This window comes from Somniosus microcephalus, chromosome 11 (genome assembly GCF_052327205.1).
Source record: "Somniosus microcephalus isolate GS21.2 chromosome 11, FLI_Smic_1.0, whole genome shotgun sequence".
NCBI classification, from domain to species: Eukaryota; Metazoa; Chordata; class Chondrichthyes; order Squaliformes; family Somniosidae; genus Somniosus; species Somniosus microcephalus.
Window position 1 is genome coordinate 30,894,049 of NC_140997.1, and position 11,680 is coordinate 30,905,728.

Consider the following 11,680-nt stretch of genomic DNA (forward strand, 5'->3'; position numbering starts at 1 on the left):
TGGGTAAATTTTGTGAATGACCAGAGATCTGTGTGGAAACAGACCTTTGGGCTTCATTAAAGAGTGCAAAGCCAGCCATCAAGGTCTCTTAAGCTCATCCTCTAGCCTCTCAAGACCAGAAGTATGAGATTGGAACCTCAGGTCTCAATAGCGGCAGTCACAGCATTGGCAAGCTAAACTTCATCTGCCCTTTGGCCCTTTGTCTGGGGGGGGGGTTTCCCCATAGATGGCTATGGATCGCTATGGTGGATCAGCGGGGTGAACTTCCTCTGAGCGGGAGAATTCCCGAGGAAATTCACCGCCCCAGGTTTCCGCAAGCCTCTCACATAAAAATTATTCAAATAAGCTGACCTCAACAAATCCAGCAGATCAGGTTTCCACCCCCTGCCACAACATAGGAACAGTGCTAATCAATGTCACAAATGACTCCCTCTGTGTCTGTGACCGTGGCACATTATGCCTCCTCAACATTCTTGGCCTGTCTGCAGTCTTTGACATGGTTAGCCATACCATCCTCCTCCAATGTCTCTCCTCTGTTGTCGAGCTGGGTGGGACTGCTCTCGCCTGGTTCCACGCTCACATTTTCAGTGGCAGCCAGTGAATCTTTTGCAATGGCTTCTATTCCCATCCCCCACCATTATCTCTGGAATCCCCCAATTACCACATAATAGACTTGTTAGCAAAATTGAAACCCATGGAATTAAAGGGGCAGTGGCTGTGTGGATACAAAATTGGCAAAGGGACAGAAAGCAGAGAGTAGTGGTGAATGGATGTTTCTCAGACTGGAAGGAAGTGTGCAGGGGTAGGTGTTGAGACCACTGCTCTTTTTGATATATATTAATGACCTGGACTTGGGTATACAGGGCAAAATTTCAAAGTTTGCAGATGGCAAGAAACTCAGTCATGTGGTAAACAGTGAGAAGGATAGTAACAGACTTCAGGAGGACACAGACAGACTGGTGAAATGGGCAGAAAAATGTGAAGTGATTGATTTTGGTAGGAAGACTGAGGAGAGGCAATATAAACTAAATGGTACAATTTTAAAGCGGGTACAGGAACAGAGAGACCTGGGAGTGTATGTACAAAAGTTTTTGAAGGTGGCAGGACAAGTTGAGAAGGCTGTTAAAAAAGCATACGGGACCCTTGACTTTATAAATAGAGGAATAGAGTACAAACGTAAGGAAGTTATACTAAACCTTTATAAAACACTGGTTAGGCCGCTGCTGGAGTATTGTGGCCAATTCTGGGCACCACACTTTAGGAAGGATGTCAAGGCCTTGGGAAGGGTGCAGAGGAGATTTACTACAATGTTACCAGGGATGAAAGACTTCAGTTATGTGGAGAGACTAGAGAAACTGGGATTGTTCTCCTTAGAGCAAAGACTGTTAAGGGGAAATTTGATCAAGGTGTTCAAAATCATGAAGGGTTTTGATAGAGTAAATAAGGAGAAACTGTTTCCAGTGACACAAGGGTCGATAATCAGAGAACACAGATTTAAAGTAATTGGCAAAAGAACCAGAGATGACATGAGGGAAAAAAATGTTACACAGCGACTTGTTACGATCTGGAATGCACTGCCTGAAAGAGTGGTGGAAGGAGATTCAATAATTACTTTCAAAAGGGAATTCGATAAACAATTGAAGGGGGAAAATTTGCAGGGCTACGGGGAAAGAGCAAGGAGTGGGATTAGTTGGAAAGCTCTTTTGGGGAGCCAGCACAGGCAGGATGGGACGAACGACCTCCTTGTGTGCTGTATCAATCTATGTTTTGATGATTCTACAATCTATCCTTGACTCCCTCCTATTTCTCATCGCCGCCTTGGCGAAACCATCCGAAACACAACTGGAGATTCTACATTACGCTGATGACACCCAGCTCCACTTCACCACCACCTCTCGACCACTCCACTGCCTCTATGTTGTCAGACTGCTTGCTCAACATCCAGTCCTGGATGAGCCAACATTTCATAAGACCATAAGAATTAGGAGCTGGAGTGGGCCATTTGGCCTTTCGAGCCTGCTCCGCCATTCAACAAGATCGTGGCTGATCTTCTACCTCATCTCCACCTTCCCGCACTATCCCCATATCTCTTAATTCCCTTCGTTCCCAAAAAATGTATTGACCCCTGTCTTGAATATACTCAACGATTGAGCATCCACAGCCCTCTGGGGTAGAGAATTCCAAAGATTCACAACCCTTTGAGTGAAGAAGTTTCTCCTCATCTCAGTTCTAAATGGCCGACCTTTTATTCTGAGGCTGTTGACCCTGTGTTCTAGGTTCCCCAGCCAGGGATTTCCTCCAATTAAACATTGGGAAGACTAAAACCATTGTCTTCGGCCCCGGCCACAAACTCCATTCTCTAGACATCGATTACATTCTCCTCCCTGGCCAGTATCTCAGGCTGAACCAGACTGTTTGCAAGCTCAGCATTCTATTTGACCCTGAGCTGAGAAAATTAGCTAAAAAGAGGTTGTATTATACCCTTGTGAAAACAATATTAAATGGAAGAGTGAGAAAAGTAATGGCATTGCAGTAGTTTAAAATGATAAAATGCCATTCTCTTCAGATTCATATTCTCGAAGACTGCCTTCAGTCAGTGGGAGTGAAAAAGCAGCTCACTTGAGCACCACGCCAGCACAATCCGCCCTAAATCATCTTGTGATGTTTAAATAATTAGGAAATATTCATTATAACACATTTCCCCTGAACTATCTACAAAGTGTTGTAATGCACGTTTCCTAACAGTTTAAACTTCATATCAGTTAAGGCATGAAATTAATTATATTTTTCAGGCAAATATTTGAGACTTCAGCTGTCAAATTGAGACATACAGACATATATGAATAACAAAGGCAAAAGACACGACAATTGAATTTACAAATTCAGTGAAAACATCTGTCCATTTTTCAAGCATAATGTCAGTGTTTACGGAAATTAAAGTGATTTATTAAAGGAATCATGTGATTTAACTTGTAATTGGCTGATCTCTTAGATGATGTAATGTAAAAAGATTTCAATACACATTACAATATGGCAAAATAACAGGGGTTCTTCACTCCAGAAGGAAACTTCACGGTTTCCAATCCATCAGAACTACTTCAGTCACTAGCATATGAAGATTCAGACAGGTTGTTCTTTAAAGAGGTTTAACACAAGCTACCGTAAGACATGATAGGATCTACCAGCACAATTACAGAGAACCGTCCTTGTAGTCAGGACGTCCCTTAGACATGTTGGGCTAGATTTTGTCAGCCTCGAGGAGGCGGGTATGGAGGCGGGACTGCCAGTAAACTTGCAGAATGTGGGGGCGGCTGGCAAACCCGCTCCCATCCCGCCTCCGTGCCCTTTTGCCAGGAGGTGGGAAGCTGTCCTGCCCTAGATTCCATCTCCTGGAGGCGGGAAAGGGATTAAATCCTATTAACTGCCTGTTAACAGGTAGTTAACAGGCAGAAAATAGGATTAGTTCCATTTTACCTTTCCAAGAGCAGTCTTCCTGACTTCGGGGAACCCCGCCAGGGTGTAGGAGGCGAAGAGGAGGTCTGCGGGGGTCGGAGGAGTCTGAAAGTGAGATGCAGAGGTGAGTGATGGGTGCAAGTGTGGAGTGGTAAGTATGTAAGGTGAGTGTTAAGTGTTATAAAATGTTCACTTACCTTTGTTTCTGCCTAGAGCCTTCAGCCGCTGTGGATCCAGAGTCCCTGACATCTTCATTGTAGATTTCACAGACTGGCTGTTGGATCCTCCGAACCAACAGCCAGATGATTTTTGCAAGGTTGAAAGGTTTGATGAGTCCTGAACACAAAGGGGGAGAAATTTGGTTGGTTGCACCACCGATTAATGCCTAAAGAGGCCGAGAAGTGGGGCACTAGCCAATTTCCGGGAGGCCCAGGGTGCCTAGCGCCTCACCCCATATTGAGCATGCATTTAGCGCCGGCGCTAAATCTTAGCGCCCGCTCACAGGCGCAGGCTGATTATGATGCCATTTGAGTGTGCAACGCCTTTTGGGCGCCCCGGACCGGAAATTCAGTGGTGCCCCCTCCGTAGCGCCTGGCGCTAATAGTGACAGCTTACCTGGAACCTTACCAAGTCGCTCTCGGGCTAGAGGAGCGTTATTTAAAGGGAACTAGTGTGGCTTAAAAGCAGCAGCCATTTTTGCAGCACAACTTCCTCGAGAGCTACAAAGAGTTGCTGAGCTGCACACTGAGAGCCATTTGACCACTGAGCCAGCGCAGGCAGACGATCTTCAGCCTTCTGACCATCACCTTGCTGTTGGTGAGCCTTGACAACGGGGAACCTTCCTGTGGGCACTTATTATGTGGGCTGCATTGGAGGGGAACGTCCTGCTGCTGAATCATCTGGAAAGGGCACTGAGACGCTGGGAGAGGGGGGCGGGCATGGCCAGACGGAGGAGGGCCAACAGACGTCGCCACAGCAGACCTTACGCTGGCAGGGTTTTCCGACAGCGGTTTTCCTACATGAACATGCCGGAGGAGCAATGTGTCAGAAGGCTGTGATTTAGAAAGGAGGTGGTGACTGAGCTGTGCCAGCTGCTTCAGCCAGATCTGCAGCCTTAGATAAGGTGCAGGACATCTCTGTCGGTGGCTGAGGAGATGCCTGCTGGCCTGAACTTCTACGCGAGTGGCTCTTCTCAGGCTGCGCATCAGAGGCTGATCAGAAGTAGCTTCCAGGACCCTCTCACGGAATGCTTGCTGCCATTCCAAGAACAGGAATGGAACCGGTCTGATACCCCCAAGCCTGTGAAGGGCAAGATGCATGTAAATAGCAGGCATGGCCATTGTAATTGAAGAAAGTGTTTCATTACACAAAATGTGGTTCCTTCAAACATGAGAAAGCTATGGCAACAGAAAGCAAAACTAATACACTGACACATAACTGCCTCTCACACCCGGGAGACTGTCCAAAACATAAATCACATTCTGACCATCTTCCTTGGCCTTGATTCCACTGCGCCAACCAAAGCATCCAATGCCCCATCAGTGAGGCGTTCTGCCCTCTGCCTCACCCTATCCATGTCTTGCTAGGCTGGTGCACCACAGGTAGGCTCCCACCGCTTTGAAGGCCTACAAGGCAGTGAGTGTGTCTGGTGATGCCAATTGACCTGCCCCTTTAAGAGCTGGCCGGCGCCAGTGTGTCTCAGGGAAAGTGATTATTGACAGCACCTTCGCTGCACCCCGCCGCCGCGAAATTGGGTTGCGCCGCCGGGTTAGCGCCTTAAGAGTAGCGTGCAGTGCCTGATTTAGTGCCGCAATCACCTTTAGGGGCGCTGCAACCCAATATCGTGCTAGGTGGCACTAAATTGCGCCTGGCGCTAAACTTTGCGCATCGCCAGGACTAGCGCCCCAAACGCGGCTATACCAAATTTCTAGGCCAAAGTCTCTTCAAACTACACAGAATGTCAGTGTTTGACAGCTTCACAGAGCTGTCAAACGCTGACATTTCTTCTTTCAAGAAATTTCGACAGATGGCACGTCAGACGTTGACGTGCTCTGTCACTGGCTTCCCCCTAATTGGCCTGCTGAGCCCGCTGATCAAGGTCAATCAGGGGAAAATCTCACTGGTTGGCCAGAAGCTGATGGAGGTGGGATTGAGAGCCGGCAAGCAGTAGTCCCGCCTCCAAAAGCTTCTCATTGAGAAAATCCAGCCGGTTGTGCGCTATTTTCCTCTACTCAATATTTTTGACTGAATAAGACACAAAAAGGGAGATGGTTTTATAGTTACATCTATTTTATGCTCATCTACTTGTTTTTCTAAAATTAATGAGGGTGCAGTGCAGGACTAGGTTAAAAAAATTCAGAATAACAAATGTGCAGTTTTCTTTATACACCCTGCTAATTAAACATATTATTACAGATATTTTAGATAATTTGGGCTTGTGAAAATGAGTTAGGACCATAGGAACAGGGGTAGCCCATTCAGCCACTCGAGCCTGTTCTGCCATTCATTTAGATCAGGGCGGATCTGTACTTCAACTCCATTTAGCCGCCTTGGTCCCATAACCCTCAATACCCTTGCTTGACAAAAATCTATCAATCTCAGTTTCAAAATTTTCCATTGACCCAGCCTCAACAGCTTTTTGGAGGAGAGAGTTCCAGGTTTCCACTACCCTTTGTGTGAAGAAGTGCTTCCTGATATCAACCTTGAACGGCCTAGTGCTAATTTTAAGGTTATGGCCCCGTGTTCTGGACTCCCCCACCAGTTGAAATTGTTTTCTCTCTCTACCCTATCAAATCCTTTAATCATCTCAATTAGTTCACCCCTTAAACTTCTATACAATCTGTCCTCATTATTTATCATTTTTAGCCCCGGAATCATTCTGTGATAGCAATCAAGGTCATCAGTTGCAGAATACATGGATTATACAGTTTGGCATATAGGCATGTCCGAAACATTGCACACCCAAGACACTGCAAGCCCAAGACACTGCATGCCCGAGACACCGCATGCCCAGAGACACAGCATGCCCGATACACTGCAAGCCCGAGACACAGCATGCCCGAGACACTGCATGCCGAAAAACTGCATGCTGAAACATTGCATGCTGAAACACTGCATGCCGAAACACTGCATGCCCGAGAAACCGCATGCCCAAGACACTGCAAGCCCGAGACACTGCATGCCGAAACACTGCATGCCGAAACACTGCATGCCCGAGACACTGCAAGCCCGAGGTACTGCATGCCAAAACACTGCATGCCGAAACACTGCATGCCCGAGACATTGCATGCCCGAGACACTGCATGCCCGAGACACCACATGCCGAAAAATCGCATGCCCGAGACACCGCATGCCGAAACACTGCAAGCCCGAGACACCGCATGCCCAAGACACCGCATGCCTGAGACACTGCAAGCCCAAGACACTGCATGCCGAGACACAGCATGCCCGAGACACCGCATGCCCGAGACACCGCATGCCCGAGACACCGCATGCTGAAACACTGCAAGCCTGAGACACTGCAAGCCCGAGACACCGCATGCCCGAGACACTGCATGCCCGAGACACCGCAAGCCCGAGACACCGCATGCCCAAGACACCGCATGCCCGAGACACTGCATGCCTGAGACACTGCATGCCGAGACACAGCATGCCCGAGACACCGCATGCCCGAGACACCGCATGCCCGAGACACCGCATGCCGAAACATTGCAAGCCCGAGACACTGCAAGCCCGAGACACCGCATGCCCGAGACACTGCAAGCCTGAGACATTGCATGCCCGAGACACTGCATGCCCGAGACACTGCATGCCCGAGACACTGCATGCCCGAGACATTGCAAGCCTGAAACACTGCATGCCCGAGACACTGCATGTCTGAGACACTGCATGCCCAAGACACTGCATGCCCGAGACACTGCAGGCCCGAGACACTGCATGCCCGAGACACTGCAAGGCGAAACACTGCATTCCAAAACATTGCATGCCGGAGACACTGCATGCCGAAACACCGCATGCCCGAGACACTGCATGCCCGAAACAATGCATGCCCGAGACACCGCATGCCCGAGACACCGCATGCCCGAGACACCGCATGCCCGAGACACCGCATGCCCAAGACACCACAAGCCCGAGACACTGCATGCCCGAGACACTGCATGCCGAGACACAGCATGCCCGAGACACCGCATGCCCGAGACACCGCATGCCCGAGACACCGCATGGCGAAACACTGCAAGCCCAAGACACTGCATGCCCGAGACACTGCATGCTGAGACACAGCATGCTGGAGAAACTGCATGCCTGAGACACAGCATGCCCGAGACACCGCATGCCCGAGATATTGCATCTCTGAGACACTGCATGCCTGAGACACCGCATGCCGAAACACTGCAAGCCCGAAACACTGCATGCCCGAGACACTACATGTCCGAGACACTGCATGCCCGAGACACCGCATGCCGAAACACCGCATGCCGAGACACTGCATGCCCAAGACACCGCATGCCGAAACACTGCATTCCGAAACACTGCATGGAAAGAGACACTGCATGCCCGAACACTGCATGCCCGAGACACTGCATGCCCAAGACATTGCATGCCTAAACACTGCATGCCCGAGGCATCGCATGCCCGAGACACCACATGCCCGAGACACCGCATGCCAAAACACCGCATGCCCGAGACACCGCATGCCCGAGACACCGCATGCCCGAGACACCGCATGGCGAAACACTGCAAGCCCAAGACACTGCATGCCCGAGACACTGCATGCTGAGACACAGCATGCCGGAGAAACTGCATGCACTGCTTTCAAATTGTAAGTAAGTTTTAAATGTTGTTCATGATTGGTGATCAGCATCCACTCATCAACCAATCTAATCTTCTTATTTTAATCAACAGTCAACTGATATGAAACAGAGGTAATTTGCACATGCCTTACTGCCTTTTAAAATTTTCCAATGAATATATCATCCAATATACAATCAGATTAATGTACAAGGTAAAAAGTTTAAGAGAAAGTAAAAGTTCAAAAGGCTCAAACTGTTAGCTAGCCATTTAATTAAATATATGGAAATTGAAATATTTGGACAGTTATCTCTCTCAGCCAATCTGACCGAAGGGACAGATTTAGAGCAGATTATTTTATACAGCGACTTGACTGACTTTTAAAAAAGTCAACAGTCAGTGATTATTGGATTTTATTAGCATGCTCATGATAAGGATTATGATAGTCACAGCTGGCTGATTAAATGCTGAACTTGGACTTTCCCAGAGTTTATGAGAGGCTGAGTGCTGAGGCAAATACTTGCCTGCTTTATTTGGCTTTCAGTAATCCAAAGGCACACATAGAAATTTCTCCTAACCTGTTTTTCCGTTCAGACCGATGCAGTGGTAACTGATAAGCTGCATCACCAGGTGCTAATGTAAAAGACTTTGGTCTCTAAAAACCTACGATCTCGCTCCACCGCTGTAGTAACAGCGGAGCAGACTTTAAATGCGCCCAAGGTTAATCTGCGTGACCCCATCAGATTGCCCAGAGTCAGGCAATTTGCAGGTTGTTGGTGGGCCCCCACACCAGTAGCAGCAAAGCTGGGGCCCCCTACTAGCTGGGGGGGGAGGTGCAGGGAGGGGCAGAAAAATGCATCACTGACCAGTCGTGAATAAAACAACCACTTTGTAGAAAGACTGCTTACCAGGTGCCTGGAACTCTTTGCATTGACTGTCGCAGGCCTTCAAACCAGCCTGAGACAGTCCTGTGGGTCCCAATTCTGCCCTGCAAAGTATTATACGTCTGCTTCTTGAAGGCAGGGGTTGGGGGCATCGGAGGCTGGACTAGCGAGAATTATGGTGGGTGCTGACCTCCCCCCAAGTCCTACCTCCATTTCTGATATCAGGCTGCAAGGGGATGGATGCAATAACCTAGACCACCCGCCTCCAGTCCCCGCCATATATTGAAGTATTCGAGAGCCACCAAATTCGTGATGTAACAAAGGAGACTTTATGGCTCAGAATCACTTGTAGGTGCCCTGTTATATTGGTACTGTTCTTCCTCTCCCATATCTGACAGGCCCATCTCAACACTCATCTGATATGAAACAAGAGATAATTTACACATGCCTTACTGGCCCACCTCAGCTGCAAAATGCCAGTCATGTCTGACCTTCAGTGAGTGCAATCCTCACTCGCCTGCTAAATTGCAGCATGCTGGAGACTTTAGTCAAGGGGACTTTGCGATCCACTGGAGCTGAAGCTGGGTTTTACAATGTTAGGGTCAATAGCATTGCCAAGTTGAAGCCAAATGCTGTATTACAGGGGTTACATAGAACCATAGCCTGTGCCGGCTCTCTGTAAGAGCACTTCAGCTAGTCCCACTCCCCCGCCCTTTCCCCGTAGCCCTGCAAAAAAAATTTCCTCAGGTACTTATCCAACTCCCTTTTGAAAGCCACGATTGAATCTGCCTCCACCACCCTTTCAGGCAGTGCATTCCAGATCATAACCATTCGCTGCGTAAAAAAGATTTTCCTCATGTCGCCTTCGGATCTTCTGCCAATCACCTTAAATCTGTGTCCTCTGGTTCTCGACCCTTCTGCCAATGGGAACAGTTTCACACTATCTACTCTGTCTAGACCCATCATGACTTTGAACACTTCTATCAAATCTGCTCTCAATCTTCTCAACTCTAAGGAGAACAACCCCAGCTTCTCCAGTCTATCTACGTAATTGAAGTCCCTCATCCCTGGAACCATTTTTGTAAATCATAGTGGCATATCCCTTCTTTGACAGGGGATGCAAAGAAGGTATATATCCCAGAGGAAACTCTTTTTATATCATTAACCTGAAACTTTTATCATGGTTTTAAAATATTTGTGGTAAAAGGGGCAGGCAGCTAGCAATTTAAAACAGCAATGAAAATTGGGCTGGATTTTCCTCTGTGATCCTGCCGGAAAACAGGAGGAAACAATTGTAAAATGGGGCTGTAAGGTCTTTTGCCGCCTCCGTGACCCAAACTGGATTTCCCTCCTCCCCACCCCCACCCAGAGGTATGCCCCGCTCCCCTTGTCCCAATTTTAAGTGCCAGCCGCCATTACTCAAGTGCAAATCGGGCAGCCATCAGTTGAAAATCGCCCCTCCCAAGTCAAATTTTGATCCTATGCAGTACACGGAATGACCCCTCTGCTGTTGCAACACTCTGCATTGTAGGGAAGATGCACAAAGCATTGCAAAGTGGGTTCACTGCTGAAGTGTACGCGGAATGGTTTTTTGCTGTTCTTCCTGTGACAGAGACATCTATTTCGCTGACTGTCTCTGGACTTCTGTCTTGTAGTTTCAAGGGGAAATAAGTCAACCTTCTAAATATCATGCAGAACAGTTCATGACTTTGAAGCAGATGGGCTTCATTTGAAATTAATTTTGGAAGAAGAAAACAGGGAGAGCACTGTATGAATTGGTCCTGCAGCTCTGATAGCACATGGTTCAAAAGTGGAGGGAGGCATTCGCCCTATAGCAGTCCAGTGGAGTAGATCTAGTGATTTGCTGCGATGCATTTGTTGCCATTTGCTCCTAGCACAGATTCAGCTGAAGATATTTTATTTTGGTGGGACAAAGAGGAGCTTGAGTCCACAATCCTATCCTTCTCAACCAGGGAGCTGCCTCTGAGCACCAGTTTGGTTCCTAAAGCTCGCCCGGCAGCGTGCAAATGAGGCCTGAGTCACAAAATGGCTCGGGCCTCATGGCATTGGGCAGGTGGGTGCACCCTACCCACTAACCACCTGTTGCGCACCTAAAGTTAAAATCAGCCCAACCAAGTGATAAAAAAAATATTCCTGTCTTCTACCTCATCTTCATGGGAAGATTCATGAGGCCTTTCAGTTCTACAAGATAAGCACTGTAGCTCTCAGGGGGGAAATGTGTTTGAAGGTTTCTGCAGCTGCCACCTGCTACAATACAGATGAATGCAGAGTTGCAGGTACAGAATACAGCTTCAGGAACAACTGCATAGATTTATGCCTGAATACCATTGAACCTAATGCTTGTCTCGCTGTCTCTATCATTGGCTCATCCTCGTATAAATTGTTGTCAATGCTGCAGGAAAAAGTCTGAAAGACTTCTCTCTGCTATATTAGCAGCTTCTTTAAAATCAATAGTCTTTACAAGTTTATGCCGGTCTATTTTTATTCTGATGTACATGTTGCACCGCAGGTATAATTTGTTGTCTGGTGGCAAC